Source organism: Dipodomys merriami, unplaced genomic scaffold (genome assembly GCF_024711535.1).
Source record: "Dipodomys merriami isolate MVZ:Mamm:240054 unplaced genomic scaffold, mDipMer1.0.p SCAF_1926, whole genome shotgun sequence".
Lineage (NCBI taxonomy): Eukaryota > Metazoa > Chordata > Mammalia > Rodentia > Heteromyidae > Dipodomys > Dipodomys merriami.
In genome coordinates, this window is record NW_027203300.1 from 50,138 (window position 1) to 61,023 (window position 10,886).

The following is a 10,886-nucleotide window of genomic DNA, read 5'->3' on the forward strand; positions in this document are numbered from 1 at the left end:
CTGGATTCCTTTCTGAACTTCCCCCCTTTCCTCCTGTTCATTCTACCTTCTTTTCACCCTTTACCTCTCGTTTGACTACCCACTTCCATATTATCCATCAACTCTACTCCTAGGCATTTATCTGAAAGTTTGCAAGCCAAGATATAGTAAAATTTTCAGCACAACCATGCTTACTGAATCAGCCCAGATACACCTCAAGAGAGAAATGAATGAAAAAAATTTGCTACACACACACACACACACACACACACACTGGAAATTCTACTGACCCATCAGAAAGAATATTGTACCATTTGTATCTCTCATTTCTCATTTCTTCTGCCTGGTATCCCATTTTTGCCTTACTGTCTCTGTACTGCAGTAACTGCCACATGCAAACTGATGTAAAAGATTTTCAGAGTTATTGGCTATCCATAGATTCCTGAATATGATGTCTTTGCTCATTTTGTATATTCATGACTTTGATTAGTGATTGTGCAAATACATTTTTACCATTTGCTACACAGAAAAGAGATGAACCACTTGTACATATATTTACATACATGTATATACATACATACATGGATATATGCATTTTATGTTTACAAGAATGATGGGGATAACAAAAATCATATGCATTTTACTTCCTTTTCAGTTCTTTCAAAGCCGAAATAACTTTGTCTCTTTTGAATACCTAATTTTAAAGAGGATGTCACCATATCTGCTCTGTCAGTGGCCTTGAAATTAGATGTTCAAATAGGACAGTTATTTAGGCTTTGTGGTGGAAGACAGGAATATTACTAGGGTTTTATTCAGGAAAAAGCAGTAGGCTCTGTAAGGGTGAATGAAGCAATTTTTCATTAAATTAAATATTATCTCCTGCGATAACCTGATTTTTTCTTATTTTAAACCTAAACTTTTTTGACATTAAAATTTAGATTCATACATTTTTTGAATAGATAAAACTCTTAGTGGGCTGGGAAGGTGACTCAGTGGTAGACTGCTTGCTTTGCATGCATGAGGCCCTGGGTTCGATTCCTCAGCACCACATAAGCAAAAAGAAAAAAACCAGAAGTGGTGCTGTGGCTCAAGTGGTAGAGCACTAGCCTTGAGATGAAGAGCTGAGGGACAGTGCCCAGGCCCAGAGTTCAGGCCGCAAAAACGGACCCCGCCCCCAAAATAATCTTAGTAACTGGTCATGTATTTCTGAGGTTTGATTACCAAGACATTTCAGATAAACACTGAATTTCATGGATTTTATGTCAAGGTTTTTTTAGAAATTGAATCAATCTCCATATGAGATAAAGCAAGATATTCCATGACTTATGCAATTATTCCAATAGACTTGAATATACCTTACTTTTGAATGGTAGGAGATTCATATTATACTTACAATATAGAATAATTAAGAAATAAATGATCGTATTCATTTTTCCCTCATCTAGAAAGAAAGAATCTCATCATAGATGACAAAAACTTGAATGGAAGGGTCATAAAATTATGAAAAATTCATCATTAAGAGTTAGATGAAATAGTCATTTTTGAAGATCACCTCTTGAAGCTTCCATTTCTTTTAAACAAAATGTATTTGCACTCAAAATATCTCTCCAGCAATGTTATAACCAAACCACCTCCTTGCCAAATAGTTTTTCTGATTAATCAAATAAATATTTAACTATGTTGCCATAAAGAGGTGAACCCTTTCAAGTGGGCATAGTTGTAAGAGATTTGGTCACTGAGGACTTATGATCAAAGAGGGTGTTAAGATCAAAGTCTTTTCCTCCTCTTCCTTCTTTTTCGTCTCTGTCTCCTTCTCCTTGTCCTTTTCCGTCTCCCTCTCCCACTCCGATTCCTTCTCTTCTTTACTTCCTGGCTTCCATGAATACACATACTCCATCACATGTTCCTGACATGGTGTACTGTGCCACCACCAACCCAAAGCAATGAGGATAAGAAACATAAACTGAAATGTATAAAATCAGAAGGCAAGAATAACCTTTTCCCCTTTTAAGTTAATTTTATAAAGTATTTTGTCATATTAAAAGGAGACTCTCACAGCATGCTCTCATTTATTATGAGGGATAAGATTTACAGGAAAAAAATCTGGCTAACATCGCCCTAATACAATGATGTATTAAATTAACATTATATTAGAACAAATCTACTTTAAAATATCAGATATACTTCAATAAGAGGTAAAAAATCACCTCTATGGTTTCCTATGAAAAGATGATAGAAAACAATCTGTTCCTCAAGGAAATTGACCTATAATTGGCAGTATTAATAAATGATGTAAGAAGACTATAGAACAAATTTCAACTCAAAGCGCATGATATAAAATTTACTTTGTCCCATGTATAGTATCTATGTCTGGCTCCCAAAATGACTGGAATTTTATCATATTTTTAATTAACTTTAAGTAGTTGTGTGGGAGTTGCTGTTTGACAAAGCAGTTTCTGAATAGTGTTTAGTAAGTTCTTTTTTTCTTTTTTCTTTCCTGAAGTTTGAGCTCTGGGGCTGGGCCCTATCCCTTACCCAGGGATGCCTTTGGATGAATGCTAGAACTCTATCACTTGAGGCACAGCAGAACTTTCAGATTTTTCTGAGATTTAATTGGAGATAAGAATCTCACAGATATTTTTGCCTGGGCTGTCTTCAAACTTCAATCCTCAGACTCCTGAACTCCTGAGAATTTGGATTACAGGCGTAAACAGCTATTTCCCAGCTTAATACAATGCACCTTTTTTTTTTAATTTAATTTTATTTTATTTGAGAGCATACTGTACAGAGGGGCTACAATTACATTGGCAGGATAATGCATACATTTCTTACCAAGCATTGCAGCCTCCTCCTTTGTTTACCCTACACCTCCCTTCCCAGCCTCCACCCTCCCCCCCACCCAATCATACCCCCCTCCCCCCCCACACCGACATTGTAAAGCTTGCTTCGACATGACATTTTGTAATTCTCCTTGTTGCAACAGGTCCACCTGAATCCTTAAACGACTTGTATGTCCCCATCTCCTCCACATGTTATACTGACATCAAATAAAGTGAAACGGGGGTTACACTGTCGGGGAGGGACATACAAAGCAACAAAGAAATAATCTTATAAATGCTTTAGAAACACATGCATGAAAGAAACGAACACATTAAAATACATATTTAAGGGTTAGTTTTCCTAACATCACATTATCTGACCTTTTCCGTTTGACTCATACCTATACTAGATAATGCAAATAAGGGAAACCATGGGACCTATGCTTCTTTGGGCCTGGCTTACTTCACTTAATATAATTTTTTCCAAGCCTTTCCATTTCCTAACAAATGGGGAAATGTCATTTTTTCTGATGGAGGTGTAGAATTCCATTGTGTATATATACCACATTTTCTTGATCCATTCATCTACTGAGGGGCTTCTGGGTTGGTTCCATATCTTTGCTATGGTAAATAATGCTGCAATAAACATAGTTGTGCTGGTACCTTTAGTGTGGTCTTGTTTGTATACATTTGGGTAAATGCCCAAAAGTGCGGTTGCTGGATCATAGGGGAGATCTATGTGAAGTCTTTTGAGGAACCTCCATACTGCTTTCCAAAGTGGTTGAACAAGTTTACATTCCCACCAACAATTCTGTCCACATCCCCTCCAGCATCTGTTGTTGTTAGAGTTCTTGATTTTTGCTGTTCTAACTGGAGTGAGGTGATATCTCAATGTTGTTTTGATGTGCATTTCTTTTATGGCTAGGGATGTTGAACATTTCTTCATGTGTCTATTGGCCATCCTTCTTTCTTCTTCAGAGAAGCTTCTCTTTAAGTCTTTCGCCCACTTATTTATTGGGCAGTTGTTTCTTTGAGGATTTGTTGTTGGGTGGTTTAATTTTTTGAGTTCCAAGTATATTTTAGATATGAGACCCTTGTCCGTTGTATGGCTAGTAAAGATCTTCTCCCAATCGGTGGGTTTTCTATTGATCGTGCTAGCTATGTCATTTGCCCTGCAGAAGCTCTGCAACCTTATGCAATCCCATTTGTCCAACCTTTCTTTGATTTGTTGTGTTTCCGGGTCTCTATTCAGAAAATTTCGGCCTGAGCCAAGGAGACCTAGGGTTTCTCCTATTCCATCCTGTAATGTTTTCAGAGTGTCTGCTTTGAGTTCAAGGTCTTTGATCCATTTGCAGTTGATTCTGGTGCAGGGTGATATATAAGGATCTAGCTTTAGTTTTCTACATGTAGTTAACCAATTTTGCCAGCACCATTTACTGAAGAGGCTGTCTTTCTTCCATTCTATTGCTTTAGCTTCCTTATCGAAGATTAGATGGCTATAGGTCTGTAGGTTCATTTCTGGGTTTTCAATTCTATTCTATTGGTCCTGAGGTCTGTTCTTTGCCAATACCAAGCTGTTTTGATTACTATGGCTTTATAGAAGAGTTTGAAATTTGGTATTGATATTCCTCCAGCAGTGTTCGTTCCGTTGAGAAGTTTTTTTTGCTATTCTGGGTCTTTTATTGTTCCATATGAATTTTTGGATTGCCTCTTCTATTTCCTTGAAGAATGAGGGTTGAATTTTGATAGGTATTGCGTTGAATTTGTAGATAGCCTTGGGAAGTATTGCCATTTTCAAGATGTTAATCTTTCCAATCCAGGATCATGGGAGGCTTTGCCATTTTTTATGTTCTGTGTTGATTTCCTTTTTCAAGATTTTAAAGTTTTCATCATTTACGTCCTTCACTTCTTTGGTTAAGTTAATTCCTAGGTATTTTATTTTTTGTGGGGCTATTACAAATGGAGTTGCTTTCCTAATTTCAGCCACACTTTTCTCTTTGTTGGCATACAGAACTGTTCACGCTATTCAACAAAAATGAACACACAAATTACCAGCTCCTCTGGGACACAGCAAAGGCAGTACTCAGAGGCAAGTTTATAGCTCTGAGATCCTACATCAACAAATTGGAGAGATCTGAAACTAGCAATTTAATGACACATCTATACCTCCTTGAAAAAGAGCAGCAAGATAAACCTCAATCCAGTAGACGGAAAGAAATAATCAAAATTAAATCAGAATTAAATGAATTAGGAACCAAAAAAACTATAGAAAGAATCAACAAAACATAGAGTCGGTTCTTCGAAAAACTTAACAAAATTGACAGACCCTTAGCAAATCTTATCAGAAAAAGAAGAGAACACACCCAAATTAATAAACTCAGAGATGAGAATGGAAACATCACCACGGAAACAACCAAGATTCAGAACCTTATAAGGGAATACTTCTCAAAACTTTATGCTAATAAGTTCGACAACTTGACAGAAATGGACCTCTTCATAGCAAATATTGACATGCCAAAACTAAACCAAGATGAGTTAAACTATCTTAACAGGCCCATATCAAGCATTGAAATAGAAACAGCAATAAGAGACCTCCCAGCTAAGAAAAGTCCAGGACCAGATGGTTTTACAGCGGAATTTTACAAGGCCTTCAAAGCAGAGCTCACACCAATACTCCTCCAACTCTTCAATGAAATTGAAAGAGAAAGCTCACTATGAAGCCATCATAACCCTCATCCCAAAACCAGGCAGGGACTCATCAAAGAAAGAGAACTATAGACCCATTTCTTTGATGAACATTGATGCAAAACTTCTCAACAAAATTTTGGCCAATCGACTTCAACAATTCATCCAAAAAATCATACACCATGATCAAACAGGATTCATTTCAGGGATGCAAACTGGTTCAATATACGCAAATGAATTAATATTTTTCATCACATTAACAGGAGCAAGAACAAGAACCACATGGTTATCTCAATAGACGCAGAAAAAGCATTCGACAGGATCCAACACCCCTTTATGATGAAGGTTTTGGAAAAATTAGGAATCCATGGAACATTCCTCAATACAATAAAGGCTGTATATGACAAACCTACAGCCAGCATTATACTCAATGGTGAAAAACTAAAGTCATTTCCTCTTAGCTCAGGAACAAGACAAGGATGCCCACTCTCTCCACTTCTCTTCAATCTAGTATTAGAATGCCTAGCTACAGCAATAAGACAAGATGCAGACATAAAGGCGATCCAAATAGGGAAAGAAGAAATAAAACTCTCCCTCTTTGCAGATGACATGATCTTGTATTTTTTTTTTTTGGCTAGTCCTGGAGTTTGGCCTTGGCAATATCCTTGATCTTCTTTTCCTCACACTAGCACTCTATGACTTGTGTCATAGTGCCAATTCCAGCTTTTTTTAATGAAGTATTGAGGAATCAAACCCAGGGCTTCACACATGCAAGGCAAGCAGTCTACCACTAAGCCACATTCCATGGACAATACAATACATCTTTATGATCATTACTCCTCATCCTTCACAATCCTATCTCATCCCTTAATTTACCTAATTTTGTAGAATATTCACTAACTTGCAATATCATGTATAGTCACTCTGGTTATAACATAGACCATACTTTCTTGATAGTCTTTTTCATCAACATATTAAGTTATGCGTTACAGAATTCTGATTTTAAATTCTAAATTATCACTCAGATTCACCCATTACTTGTCTGAAAATGTTCCCAAGTTAATGCAAATGCGATCTGTATTTCGTCAGTAAAGTATAATGATTCTCAGAATGTAAAGAGTTGGAGTAAGAACATCACTTTCAGTTCTAGAACATTTTATTACTACCCTCTCAAAATACTCCAATATTTATTAGTAGTCACTCTCTGTCATCATTTCAACCTACTTCCCCTTGAGCAGCTATTATTTCATATTCTACCTACACAGATGTGCCCATTTTAAAATCTCTTATAATTAGAAAATATAGTCTACTTTATCTATTCTCCCATGTAATGTCACTCTTTCCAAAGTAAGTCCATGTAATTTTTTCTCATGGATAGAGCATATTGTTTTGAATCCATGTGTGTAATTGAATAATATACTCAATGAACATTTCAATATTTTATTATATGTTATTGCAAAAGGTTTTGCTATGTATATTCTTGTACATGTTTCTCTTTGGACATATATTGAAATATGTTTTGTATGTAAATTTATGGTTCAAAATGCTGGATCATAGAGGCAACTCTATATGTAATATCTTAAAGATTTCCAGTATTTTTGTATGTGTGTGTGGGGAGTCAGGTAGTGGGGCCTGAACTCTGGGCCTGGGCGCTGGCCCTCTGCTCTTCAGCTCAAGGCTACCACAGCGACACTTCTGGCTTTTTTTATTTTTTTGCTTATGTGGTGAGGAGGAATCAAACCCAGGGCCTCATGCGTGCAAGGCAAGCACTCTACCACTGAGCCACTTTCCTAGCCCTGCCAGTATTTTTAACAAACTGACCATATCATTTTAAGTGCCAAGCACCAATGTATAAGGATTCCAATTTCTACATAATGGTTGTGCAGGGCTATCTGATTGTTTATATTTCCTCTAATCACTACATGTAAGCAATGTCTAGGTATATTATGATATTTCCATATGTTCCTTCCTTGGTTGTTGTTATATTACTATAGAGATATGTATTTGGATTTTTTAATAATGTATTCAGGATGTTTAAAGATTTTCATTATCATTAATATGCTCTTTATATATTTCTGATTCAAGTCTATTTAAATAAATGCACATGTATACACACTATGTGTACAAATGCATGTATTCATACTTTTATGTGTATATATACTAATAATTATATATGTGTGCATATATAAGAATATACAGATATGTACATACATGTATATATACATATATGAATATTATTATTTTCATTTTTCTGTAAGTTATCATTTCACTTTATTGGCCAAACATTCCTTTATTGATTTTACTTTATTTTATTTTATGGTCAAGATGTTGTACAGAGGAGCCAGGTGCTGGTGGCTCATCCCTCTAATCCTAGCTACTCAGGAGGCTGAGATCTGAAGGTCGTGGTTTGAAGCCAGCCTGTGAAGGAAAAGTCCATGAGACTCTTATTTCCAATAAACCACCAGAAAACTAGAAGTGACCCTATGGCTCAAGTGGTAGAGCTCTAGACTTGAGCTGAATAGCTGAGGGACAGCACCCAGGCCCAGAGTTCAAGGCCAACGACCACCACCACCACCAAAAACAACAACAATAAAAAGAATACTGACTCAAAAAGCAATAGTATTAAGCAGTCTTACAAATAGACTCAAGTCTAACTTTTTAGTATTATCTTAGATACCAGCAGCCTTCTAGTATAATGAGCCATGAGCCCTCAGAATGTTGACAGAATTTCTTAGTTTATGTACACATTCACTAGAAGTATGTATTTTCTCATCTTTCTTTCATTGCACCAGAGAATGTGTATTTATCCTTTATGTCATACTTGAATACCAAAGCTTTTGGATGATATTTATTCATTGGTGTATATTAATTGTATGAAGAAATCTTATTGAAATATTTTACACTCTCACATATTGATGAAGGTCCTGATTAACCCATTTCTGGCTTTCTCCATTCCCATTGCCCTTTATTTTTCAACAGTTTTCTGTGAATTTCTTTGTGCTATCTTCACTTATCGTCAACATGTATGAGAGTGCTGTTCACCCACCAACATTGAAAATTATAAAATGCTGAGTATAAAAGCAAAAATCTAAATAAATGGAGACATAACTTTTGTGGATTGGAGGATACAATGGAGAAAAGATATACATTGTCCCCTGCCTCCTTTCTTTTTGGTCATTCATGGTGCTTGAAATCTGGTCCTGGGCTTTGTCCCTCGGCTCTTCAGTTCAAAGTGAATGCTCTACTCATTGAGCAACTGTGCGACTTCTGGTTTTCTGGTGGTTAATTGGACCATAGAATCCTGTGGACATTCCCATTCCAGCTGGCTTTAAACTACAATCCTCAGATCTCAGCCTCCTATGCAGCTAGGATTACAAGCATGGGCGAACAGTGCTCAGGTTCACAGTTTTATTTATGTTTATGACAATTTCGGAAAACACCTAACTAGCACTCCTTGAGTCACTGACAAAGAAAAATAATCTGGAATATATTCTCTGTCCAATATTAAAGCTGTTAGTGTGAAATTGTTATATTTGTAGAGGAAAGATTATACAGCTCAATGGGTCTGTAGGGCACCAGATTAAATTCTCATAAATATTATCAAGGAAAATTTAATAAGACATAAAACCAAACATTTCTGGAATGACATTCTCTTTAATAAGTAGTGATAGGTTAGACAGTATTTGGGAGAATTAAAAAGTGAATATTGACTTAAACATAACAATTTATTCAAATGTTAACTTCAAGCAGGATTAAAACATGGCATATAAAACAAAAAGAGTGATGTAAATGTAAAGCAAAGGAAGATGTTTTGACAATTTTGGAGATGAAGCATTCTTAAACTTGGATTTAAAATTATAGGAAAGGAAAACAATATAGTTGAACTCAATAAAAGTGTAAAACAGTTTAGTCTGTGAAAGGTCACATACATGTAGTGAATAGAGGAGCAGGTGGCTCATATATCTCATCCTAGCTACTTGGGAGGCTTTGAATTGAGTATTGCTGTTTGAAGGCAGCCCACAAAATAAAGTCCCTGAGAATCTTATCTATGATTAATCAGCAAAAAAGCCAGAATTGAGGCATGAATGAAATGGTAAATTGTTAACAAATTGCAACAAATCTCAGTGACCCTGAGTTCAAGTCTCACAACCATACATAGATGTACAAAAGTAATAGTAGTAATAGTTATATGATAATGATGATGATGATGATGATGATGATGATGATGATGATGATGATGATGATGATGATGAAGGGTACCCATAGTCAAGGATAAAGTATTTGCAAATCTTATACCTGAAGAATGCCTCAAATCTAGCCTCTCAAAACCCAATATTAAAAAGAACATCAATTAGAAACAAGCAAAATACATCTTGTGAAAAATAAGCACAAAAAAGCATCATTAGTCATCAAATAAATGAACATTAAAACAAAAATGACATCATAAAACATGAATGAGAATTACTTCACATAATACCATGTTTACCATACTAAATGCTATCAAGAAACAGAGAAACAGGATGCTGGCAGGAATGTCAAATGGGAAAGCCACTTCTGAAAACATTTTGACGGGTTCCTAGAATGAAATATGCAACCACCCACAGTATAGCACAGGAATTGAGCTCTTCAGGCTTTGTCTCCTAGAAATAACATATAACATTCATCCAAAGGCCAAAAACACAGAGGATTATAGCAGCAGTATTTCCTCTAGTCAAAGAAATAGAAATCAATTTGGGCTTTCTTCAGATTAATGGGAAATTAATTGTGCTACATGCTCTAATAACAGAACCAAGAGGCAATTAGACTGAATACCATACAATATTAAGGCATACAATAACTGAGAATAATCTACCATAGATTTGAGGGCAATCTTAAAAAGCTTATTTATTGCGTGATGTAGAAGTAGGAGAAAAAAAAATGTGTTAGTTGCCAGGATGAAACAGGTTTGGTATGGGACAAACAGAAGTAGTGGGTTTAATTATAAAAGGGAAGCATGACACAGACTTATTTTGGTAAAGAAAAGTATCTGTAAATATTGTATATTCACATAGAGTTGATAAAATTATATTGGACTTAATATGTGCACAAAAATTAAAGTAACTGAAGTCTGCATAAGATACTTGTGAAATATCAATGTCTTATTTATGATGTATACTAGAAATATTTAAATGAATTGGAAAAAGTATTCAAGGTATTTATCTGTGTTCTTACAACATCATAACGATCCATATTAACCTCAATAGGATTTAATAATATCTAGAAAACAGAAGTCAATATTAAATGTTTACATTGAAAACTAGTCTGGGTCCAAGCTTGAGATGAAATATACATTGCAAATTAAAAGGCAGAGATTTAGAAGACTGATATCAGGCCAGTTTTGGCAAAAAAAAAAATCGTGAGAGA